At 34.9% G+C, this 11400-nt stretch overlaps 1 pseudogene; it reads right to left on the bottom strand.

Annotated features, from left to right (window-relative positions):
• Positions 1–9283: 9283 nt before the first annotated feature.
• Positions 9284–10329, bottom strand: LOC119771214 (annotated as a pseudogene).
• Positions 10330–11400: the final 1071 nt, after the last annotated feature.

Here is an 11400-nt window from a genome sequence, read left to right as displayed (position 1 = left end):
AATTTCTACATAACTGCACACACATTAAGCACAACAAAAAGTGAGATCACGCTTATCCAGAATAACTTAGAATTGACTAATTTTCAATATGAAGTCACAAAACCGTCGTCAAACCCGAACCTGACTCAGAAATGAGTAAATGGGGCTTCTGTCAGATTTGAGTGAATCTCACTCAAAATTCAAGGAAAACTGAGTAATATTCACCAAAATTTGAGTGAATTTCACCCTAATCTGACAGTTGCCCCATCTACTCATTTCTGAGTAGGTTCGGTTTTGACGAAAACTGAGAGATTTTGAACGTAGGGTTACTTATAAAAGCTTTTTGAGTGACATTAGGTTCAGAGAAAAAATAAGTTGAGCACAGAAAAAATAAGTTACACATTTTTTTTTGACACAAAATCTGTCACCATTTCCAAATGAATATTACCATCATTTTTTTCTCTGTTTGGGGGTAGGAAAGGACCATTCATATTTTGACAAATTTTGACAAAGTCGTGCTTATGTTGATAAAAAAAATTATTTAAGTTTTAAGTAAAAACTCACCTATTTATTCAAATCACTTTTTCAACCAAAATTTTTTTCTGTTCAAAATAAAAGTTTTTTCATTAAAACCATTCTAGATTTGTCTTAGAATCTTAGAATTAAGATGACCCAAAATTTAACTTGAAAATATTTAGAAGTTACACTCCAGAAATGAAATCGATCGTTTTATTTTCAAATATTTTTTTTTAATTTCTAAGGCTGGTACAAACATTTTTAAAAGCTTTTGTCACCCCCCCCCCCCCCACCCCCTTCAAAATTGGCCCGAAAAATCAGGGAGCAAAAAAAATATTTTTACAATAAACTTTAAAATTTCATTGAAAATTTAAGTGCAACCAGCTGAAATCAAATTAAAATACATTCTTCTGCGTTTAAAATCATTTTTAGCATGTTTGGGTTTATTAAAAAATCTTAAGATTTTTTGAAAATTTTCGATGCAAAATCTTTTTTTTTCGATACAATTTTTGTTTTTGTCAGATCTTAGATTTTTTGAAAACTAATGATTGCAAAACAACTGAACTAGTGTAAAATGCATTTTAAAACACTTTTTTCATTTAAATGTGAAGACTATGGCTTGTTATTTAAATTTTTATATTTTTTTATTTTTTTGCCCCCTTGACCTCGGCCAGGGCCGAGGGACAAAAACTTTTTTAAATATTTGCATCGGCCTAAGAGAGAAAAGATTTTTCAAATTTAGTTCAATTCCCATATCTTCTCTTTCTAGTTTTTATTGTGAACATATGGATTTTTCTGATAACTGTAAATATTACTTCAATAAATATTTACAGTTGACCATAAAAATTACAAAAAAAAACAGTTTGATTTGTTGATTTGAGTTGTTATTTATCATATTGCAAAATTCCCGATACTGGGAAATTATAGTAGCTATATAAGTTTTTTTTACAAAAATCTTATAACAATTTTGTGCATTTTTTGAAAAATCACTCAGTGCGAATTAAGATTCGTAAATATTTTAAACTACAATGTTGAGACTTGAAAAGCTCAAGAAACGATTTTGTATTTGCAGATTCGGAAATAAATCAAAAGGTTTTATATAGTTTCTCAAAATAATGAAGCTACTTAAATTAACGTTTCATAGATTTAGTATGAATTGATTGTAACTGAATTCATTTAAAATGGAACAAATTTATTACTGTCCATTTTAAATTTTCGTACTATTGGCATAGTAAAAAAAACTCCCGGGACCCGGCAATTCCCGGAAAATGCCAAATTCAACTTTCGATTCCCGGGAAATAGAAAATCTCGAGAATCGTCACCCTCTAATAGGACCGTTTAGATACACTCCAGATATAAATATAGTCCAGACTTGATTATCCGAATTTTTAATTACATAGTTCTATATCTGGCTTGAAAAGAATTAGGAAATTCTGCATTTCAGGAATTTAGGAATTCTGCATTTCAAAAATGTGACTTTTCAATATTTGGAAGATATATTTAACCCTGTCAAGCCTGATGGATCATATATGACCCAAATATGAAAAATTCCTAAACTAGCCTTTAATTTTCGGACGGTCAAAAGAATCATTGTCCCATCATTAACTAAAAAAATATTTTTTTGAAAATTCAGGCCTGAAAGGGTTGATTAAGATTCAACGCGAAATATCGAAGTGTCAAAAATCAACTGGCCCTAAAACGCTTTTTTTTAAACATCAAAATAAAAAAAAATGTGTGGCTTCTACTTGAAAACAGAGCACGATATCAAATTTTATGTCACTTTTTGATTTGTTTTACATCTGAAAATAAAATTAAACAAATTTCACGTTTTTGAAAAAAAACATATTTTTTTTGAGAAATTGGCAACACTGCCAAAGGCATTTTTACCAAAATAGGGTCCTAAAGCCCTAAGTCAATTTTTGCAACCATTTCTGATCCTTTTTTTTATTTTAGTGCAACAAAAATTACAATACAACACTTTACAATGGACCAACTGTGGTCACTTTGGAACGAGTTGTCTAGTAAGGGAGCGTTCTTTTATTACGTAACACAGTTGTGGGGAAGGAGGAGGTCGAAGGCTGTGTTATGCACCATATTTCTTTTATTTGTATGAAAATTTTGCTGCGAGTGAGAGGAGGAGGTTAATAATCCTATTTTTTGCGTTACGTTATAAAATAATGCTCCCATTGAGATACTATCTGTCAAGTAAGCTTAAGACTTAGGCCGCGAAGGTTTCATAGATTTAGTATGAATTGATTGTAACTGAATTCATTTAAAATGGAACAAATTTATTACTGTCCATTTTAAATTTTGGAACTATTGGCATAGTAAAAAAAAACTCCCGGGTCCCGGCAATTCCCGGAAAATGTCAAATTCAACTTTCGATTCCCGGGAAATAGAAAATCTCGAGAATCGTCACCCTCTAATAGGACCGTTTAGATACACTCCAGATATAAATACAGTCCAGACTTGATTATCCGAATTTTTAATTACATAGTTCTATATCTGGCTTGAAAAGAATTGAACGATCAATTTAGTGTCTTCGGCAAAGTTTTAGGTTATAATGGGGACAATTTAGAAAAAGGAACACGGAAAAAACTTTTTATTACTAAAATTTGAATTAAAAAATTTGAAAATGGTACCGGAGTTAAGATTTTTGAAAAAAAGATTTTTTTTTGAAAATAAAGAATTTTAAAATTCATTAACCTGAATTTTAAAATTCTTTATTTTCAAAAAAAATATTTTTTTCAAAAATCTTAACTCCGGTACCATTTTCAAATTTTTTAAAAATATTTTTTTTTGAAAATAAAGAATTTTAAAATTCAGGTTAATCTAGCGATATCACATTTGGAATAAGAAATTGTTCTGCTAAGTCATTTCCGGAATTGAAAAATATTTCATGGAGGAAAATCTTCCCAGAGATTTTTTTTTAGAAATGCTGTGATTTTTCTGTTTAGATTTAGTTTATCGGACTGCCGGTTGCAAATGGTTCAAAGTAAGTATTTCTCATTGTCATTCGCCAATATTTTCCAACTCGCGATATCTTGGAGACTATTTGTGCAATTTAAATGTAAATTAATGAAGCTGTGAAAATGATCTTTTTTAACATGCAGCGTGGGTAAAAAACCACTAGTTGAAACCACTAAATTTTAAAATTTAGGAGTGATTTTAAAATTATTTTCATTCTCGAGTTTCAATTTTATTATTAGGTGGGCTCTCTTTTGATAAAATTTTAAGTGAAAACAACCCATAAGTTTGGTTATTTTTGTTGAGCGTGTGAAGATTTAAACATGCGTGAGGGCATTTTTGACAGAAAACTACACGCTTACTGCGAGTTAGTGAAAATTAAGTTAAAGTTACAAAAGCAATGTTTTCAATGTAAATTGGGTCCTAAAAATATGTTTAAATAGCTGTTTTTTTGGTTCACAATGATAGACTACTAAATGATTTTTTTTTTCAATTTTGACAGCTCGTTTCAATGGGACGATAGTCAAAAAGACAATAAAAATACTTCAAATCAATTTTGATTTTCACCTTAACTTGATGTGATAAATGAACTTGATTGATAAATTAACAATAATTCATAGAAAAACAAGTTAAATTGTGCAACATCGTTCATCTCTCCCCTATCACTCCCAGAAAAAGAGGGAAAACTATATAGGGGAACAGCATCTAATTTCAGCGTGCCTCTAATGTTGGCAGGTCAGAACTTCGACATTCAATTAAAGCTCATTAAAAGCGATTTCAACTGAAATCGAGTGATAAATAGCTCAATAAGAAGTGAGCAAGCAAGTTTCTATCAAAAATTTTGCAAAACTAGTTGTTTAAATAGTGAAAATCAGCAAATTGGATGGAGTTAGGAGCGAGTGCTTAACCTGCCAAAGATACGAGAATTTCCCCTAATAGTTTCAGAGCATTCGAGCAGTCGTAGCAGCAGCAGCAATTTGTTGATGAATTCCATCAGTGGATAGAAATGCACCACCGCCCACCCACTATAAGGGGGGGGGGGACCAGCTGGGAGGGAAGCAATTGCAAAAAGTACTGTAGTAGTATTCCCAGTACCAGCAGAGAATGATGGAAGAGATTGTCAATTGAATGGTAAAACGTTTTTTCCGTGATGTCCTCTCCTGTTCGAGCTCCGTTTCAAGGGAGGGGAAGGGATTTGGCGCGCGCATTCTCCGGGGGCCATTATTTTCATCGTGCTGCTCGTCATCATCATCGTCGTCGTAAATGTTGGTTTTAGAGAGCTTGGGGGAGATGATAAAGTTGCTGGAAACAAACGGTGTGGTTGAATTTTATCGCTGTTTAATAGTTTTTGGAGGGGTTGAGGAATTGAATTGTTAAACCACTAAAAACTCGTCAAAATGACTTGTTTCCCGTCAGCGTGCATGATTTTCACGAGAAAAAAACAAAGAGCTGTCACTTTTAACAACACTCCGGTTATGATAATTTGCTCGATGTCATGCCATTTTTGATTTATGCCAGCCCGACAAATTTCTTATCGAAAGTAGCTAAGGTTGATCTGTCAACTGTCAATTAGTTGAAGAATCTGCCCCATTTGGCACAGCTGTCCTTCAAGGCTCATCATCAACGTTGAATCCCTCCCATTAATATGTAATTATTCTCCCCAGAAGAACATAATAGAAACGTACGGCACCTTTCCCACGTGTCCATACCCTTGAGGCCCTGCCAGCAAGTCACCACCAAGCCTACTTTGTTTAAAGTCCACCCACCCGCAACCCTCTTTTCAGCCGTTGTTGACACAATCTCACCAAGAGCACCAAGAGATTCAACGCAAACATAACCTTCTCCATCACAGCAAGCCTTGCCAGGGTGGGAAATGCAATATGGCCGCCGGCAAGCCTCCTTGGATGACAGCGTTGGCCGCACCTGCAGGGCCTACTTGACGAGACAGTGTGCTGCCACCTTGTTGCCGCTATGATCCGCACGAGCTATATGCATCGCTAAAGAAGCATCATGCTCCGGAATTCCGACCTGGATTCTGGCGCGACCAGAGTGGTAGAATTACACTTTTCCTTTTCATAAACGGCCAACATAGAAGCTTCACCATCGGGGCATTAAAGCTATTTTGAATCACGACGAAATAGCCCGGTGGGTATGCAACCCACGTGGCATGCCAAAGTTGTCGGAGTTGGCACTGAAACGAATCGACGCGTTAAAATCATTCAAATTCAGTCAAGATTTGCACTTTATTCAAAATTAAACCGATACCCAGTAATTTTAATCCACTCACCGAAGACGACGGGAGGAGATGCCCGCAACTTCTCGGCGAAGACTCGAGGAAACCCGTTCGTTCCTGTTCAAAACCACAAAACCGTCAGCCGCACAAATCTCTTCCATTCCTTTTGGCTTTGCCAGGAGTTGAGGGTGGGAGGCGTTTTCCATTTTAAAGATTTGGTTGGCGACCCAAGAACTGTAAATTTATGGGGAAAAAATCAAAAAAGGAACGAAAAAAATACTCCACAAATTTGTCAATATGATTTTTTTATTGACTTAATCATTCTGAATCAAGATTTTGATGCTTTTCTCAAACAAATATAGCCGAATAATGGCCGATGGTTTAAGACACCTTTTACAGCCTCAAACCTCTAGTCGGTTTAAATCTCACAATATCTCAGAAAACTCGTGTTTAAAGCATTGAAAAACGTTTTAAGGACTCTGCACTTCAAAAATGTTACTTTTCAATATTTTAAAAATATTTTAATTTAAGATCTAATTGTCTATTTGTCTAATTTAACAAACATTCCGTAAATAAACAGTGATTTTTATAATCTCATAAATTTGGCTTTATTGCAATTTTTGGAAGCAAAAAATTCAATTGGGTCCTAAAGAACTAGGTTTTATTTCAGTAGGTAAAGTGATAAAAAGCATGCCAGGAACCAAATTTTGGTCGCTTTAAATGATTTTTATCAAAAGAAGGGAAGGGAGAGGGGATTTTGAAAAATTTGCTGTTAAATGCATTTTGCACATTTTTAATTTTTTTAAAATACGTTTCGAATAATATTTTTTCTCTTTAAAAAAAAAGAAGTGCCGGAAAATTGATGCTTGTCCAAGAAATTTCCAAAAAATATCCCTTAAAAAAATGTTTCCTGTTGATTTGTTGTCCAGTTCGACGCTGGGTGCTGAAAAGAGCGAATGCGTAACGTGATTTTCGAATGATCCCCAGTATTTACAGCTGCATTTCAAATGTACACATAAACAAAGCAGGAGGCTTTGTTCAAGCTCAAACGTGACATAGTTTTTTTTACGCTGGTGAGATCTGTTTTGCAATTTGTTTGTTTTTTAACTTCTTAAGATTTGTTGACCTCGGCTTAGGGTCTGCAAAACTTCCGCCGTCATCGAATTCTCATTCTTGGCAAAATAAAAACAACAATTATTTCTAGTGAACAATTGCAATACTTGATACCGTTGTGCGAACAGTAAATCGGTTCCACTTTGACAATTCAAATTGAGACCACTTGGCAGGCCACTATTCGGCACCCAGGACGGAACTTCTCATTCGGCCATATTTTAAGAATTACTTTGTTCTGAAAGAAGTCAATGAGATTTATTCTTTAGTTAAAAAGGTAAGAGATGTAATACCATTGTACTGCCCTGCATGGTGGATACCGGTCTTCGAAAAAAAAATCTGCTTGTGCCACTGTAAATAAGACACAAGAATGGCAGTTATGAGCAGAGATCTTTCATTTGTTTATCAAGCTTGCTTTGCAGATTTTCTAAACAGTTTTTGGAGTGTTGAACTCCATTGATTATTATGAACTTCTTGTAATGTTTACTTTGCTTTTAAAAGCAGTCAATCAACTTATTCAAAAGCTAAAAAGGTCAGAGATGTGGTACCCTTCGTGGTGAATACCAGTCTTCGATGACATGTTAGCATGTGCCGCTGTAAACAAGACTCAAGAATGTCAATTTGTGAAAGAAGGCTTTGAAACCGTGAATTCAACCACTTTTTATGATTTTAAAGTATTAATTTGTTAGAGGTTTGTGGAGAGTTTGAAAATTTAAAGGTTTTTCCTGTTTTATACAATGAGGTCAAAATCTTTTGGACGCACAAACTTTGTAAGTGTCGTAACCACCCTGCCGCACTTTGTAAGAGCATAAAATCATCATGAGAGTTTAATAACAGTTTATGTTATCATAACAAAATTTGTTATTGGTCTGATATTGGTTGAAAGCCAAAACAACTTTGGAATAACATTTTTTGTTATGAAGGAATAACTCCAACTGTTATTGGGATGATCTGATTAGTTGTTAAAACAACAAAAAACAATAACAAAGATTTGTTCGAAGAATAAGTAAAAATGTTATTAGTCTGTTATTACAATAACAATCCAAAAACAAAAAAATCATAACGGCGAATAACAAATCGTGTTATGAATAATATAAAATGTTATTGGCCTACTATTTTCAAATATCAAAATATGTTATTCCCAAGTTATTTCCGTCTGCTCGGGATACTTGCTTCCTAACTGTTTTTAAGTATACTAATATTTGTTAATAAAACATAAATCTGGTACAAATTTTATTTAAAGTTTTTGTCTCCCCCCCCCCCCCCTTCAAATTTGGCCCAAAAATCAGGGGGCAAAAAAATATATTTTTTTTTTCAAAAAACTTCAAAATTTCAATGGAAATTTAAGTACAATCAGCTGAAATCATTTAAAAATACATTAATTTGATGCAGCACAAAGATTGGAGAACAAGAAAAAAAAACCTGTGAAAAATAAATACAAATAATAATCAAGATTTCTGATTTGCTCATACAAACACTTAAAATAAAAGAATATTTAAAAATAGAATTAAAGTTTTTGGAAAAACTAAATGTGTTGAAAATAACAAAAAAAACATCGAAACAGAACCCGGGCAGACGGTAATAACAAAATTCATGTCATTTCAATAACAGATTTTGTTAAAATAACAGAAACTGTTATTGAATATTCTTGCAAATAATTTTTGGAAGAAAAAATAATAACAGTTTCTGTTATTTTAACAAAAAATGTTATTGGGATGGTATTCAATTGGAAATGTGGAATAAGATAATAATAACATAATGAGTTATGTTTTCCATCAAATTCCATAATAACAGGAATTGTTATTGGTTTGATATTCCACTGGAAATCTGAAATAAGATGATAATAACAGTTTAAGTTATGTTTTTCCATTTCATTGCATAATAACAGGAACTGTTATTGGTATGATATTCCATTGAAAATGAGGAATAAGACGATAATAACAGTTTAAGTTATGTTTTTCATATTGTGACACAATAACATGAACTGTAATGAGTTTGATATTTTTCGGTTCAGCAACTGTTGAACAAGAGAAAATCTCTACTAATGTCCATAACAAGTCAAGCTAAAACCATCAGCTTCCCGAGCAGGAGGTCGAAACAAAACCATAACAGAAAAATAATATTATTTATTTTGTGTATCAAAATTGGAACTGAATCTTTTAATTTGCCAAAATTTAAATTTAAAGGTATCAAAATATTTGTTTAAAAGCACATATCAAAATATGTGAATCAAAAATATATTTTATAATATTTTTGTTACTGTGGATTTTTTAATATTTAGATTCCCCAGTGCTCTCTTAAGCTAACTAGACGGAAAACCCTCGGAAAAACCAGCAAGCTAAGTACAAGAGAGCACAGAGGCATCGATTTTCCAACTTTTTAGTACATATTTGTGCCTTATTTATATCCACTAAAAGTATCGCTGTCAAATATCACTCAAAGACCGCTCATGGTAATTTTAAAAACATTTGCTGAAAATGCTGCTTAATAATCGTGGTTTATTGGTAAAAGGAAACGTAAATATGGTAAAATGAAGACTTATTTTATTAGGTCCTAAAAACAAATGTAAACTTTGAGTTTATCTCGCTCACACCCTATGTCAATGTTCATTGGAGTTCTTCTCCTACTTCTTCTCCTTTTCCTCCTTCTCGCCGTCCCTACCATCTTTCTCCTTCTCCTTTCCATTCATCTTCACGTACTGCGCATCGGTAAAATCCTCCTGGGCAAGGTCCGGCAGCAGGTTCAGGATGTCCTGCAGCTGGTACACGATCTGGTGGTTCACCGGCAGCTGACCGTTGTCGACCGTTCAGCAGGTAGTTCTTGATTTTGCGCAACTGTGAGCTTCAGTTCGCTGGCTGGTGATCTTATGCGTCAAATTTCCGACGGTCGTGTCCTTCATGTCCCGCAGCAGGAGTTCCACGCCCACCTCTTCCACTTCCTCCGCCCAGTTTCACTCGGTACGTGCTCAAAGGTCTTCGACGTGGGACTGCCGTCGTCATGCCGTCGAGCACCGAGTATTAGCTGATCCGACGCTCATTGATGGAGATTTCGTTCTGGCACAGCTTCGGGCCCGTGTGGTTCCAGCCGACCAACCGTTCGCGGACGTTCACCTTTTTGAAAATACCGTACGAGTTCTCCAAGTAGTCGTGGTCCAGGAACCACACCGATTTGTCCTTGTCGTCCTCGTCGGAGGGGACCGCAAAGCTGTCTGACACGTCCAGCACGCTCTTGGCCCTCCAGCAGCCGAGCAGCTTCCGTTTAAAGTGGTCCACCACGCCCAGCAGCACCAGCAGGTGCACAATCACCTTCGTGACGCTCGTTTCCGACAGCATCTTGGTTGCGGGTTAGCTTCCTCGGTCAGGCGGAACAGGTTCTCAAAGATTCCAGCGGGGTTTTGACTCAAATTCATGCGGACAATGTTTATTTTGCCACCGGTAAATCTGAGTTTCAAAATTCGGATGATGATTGAGATTTTTCAATTTAGTTTGTTTTACTGTCAAACGTCTGTCACCTTGTCCCTTCAAATCAGGGTAGGATTGAGGGGATATCTGAAAATTCTTACAGATATTTTAATACACTTTTACAGATTTTACAGATACAGTTAACAAAACAGATTCTTTTACCCATTTTGGAGTATACTCCAAAATGGGTTCGAGAAGTTATCACAAAGATGGCTTTCAAGTGAGTCTATGATGATAAAAAAATGATGAATAATTGGTCGCAGTGGTTTCAAGGCTCTACAAAAAAAAATGATGATAAAATCTATATTATATTAATATTTTTGTTTATTTTTGGTATGTTTTGTTTGTCAGGGGGGTTTCACGAACTTGATACATGCAATGTTAACATTGCCACATTGAACTATATAAAAAGTAAGGAAATTAACATCTATTTCAGAAACAATATTAACAATCCAAAAATAAACCTTCGAAAAAAAAACTTCATATACTTACACACTTTTACGCTCATACGATTATTCTTAAACAGTATAAATGAATGCCACATTTAAAAAAAAAACTTTTATGTGAGTATTAACGTACAACATTACTTAATTCCACCGAACAGTGTACGTATGTTTACATTCAGTCTGCGCGCGCCGCATAAACAGCAGCAGCGGCAGCAGCTGAGAGAGTTGTCGCAGTAGGCTGTGTTTGTTTGTCCCGTCGTGCCATTGTGTGTGTGTTTTGTTTACATTCACCCAGAGGTGATTGAATCGTCGGCGGAGGAAAGTGGAAAAACCTCTAGCAGTTCCTACCCACCGTTTCATTGGACAGCAGAATCAGTCCACCGCCTCAACCGAAGCAACAGAAGCTGAGTTTCTCGATCCGATCGTGAGTTTTGATTGAAAGGTAAGCTATTGTTTTTGTCTCTTGAGTGATTGTTATTATTAGTTTTCGAACTTATTGGATAACGCTCAAAAACAAAACAATGTAAATGGGCCAATGTCGAATGGTACCGTCTATCCTGCTCATGTCAGTTGATGTTTACATTAGGAACGAGCAGGATAGACACTGTGTAAACTTCGATATTGGCCCAATTACAATGTTCTGCAAGTTATTTTGCTAGAAATGATCTATTTTTTATTATACTTTTGA

This window comes from Culex quinquefasciatus, chromosome 1 (assembly GCF_015732765.1).
Source record: "Culex quinquefasciatus strain JHB chromosome 1, VPISU_Cqui_1.0_pri_paternal, whole genome shotgun sequence".
NCBI classification, from domain to species: Eukaryota; Metazoa; Arthropoda; class Insecta; order Diptera; family Culicidae; genus Culex; species Culex quinquefasciatus.
This window is presented reverse-complemented; position numbering and strand designations above follow the sequence as displayed.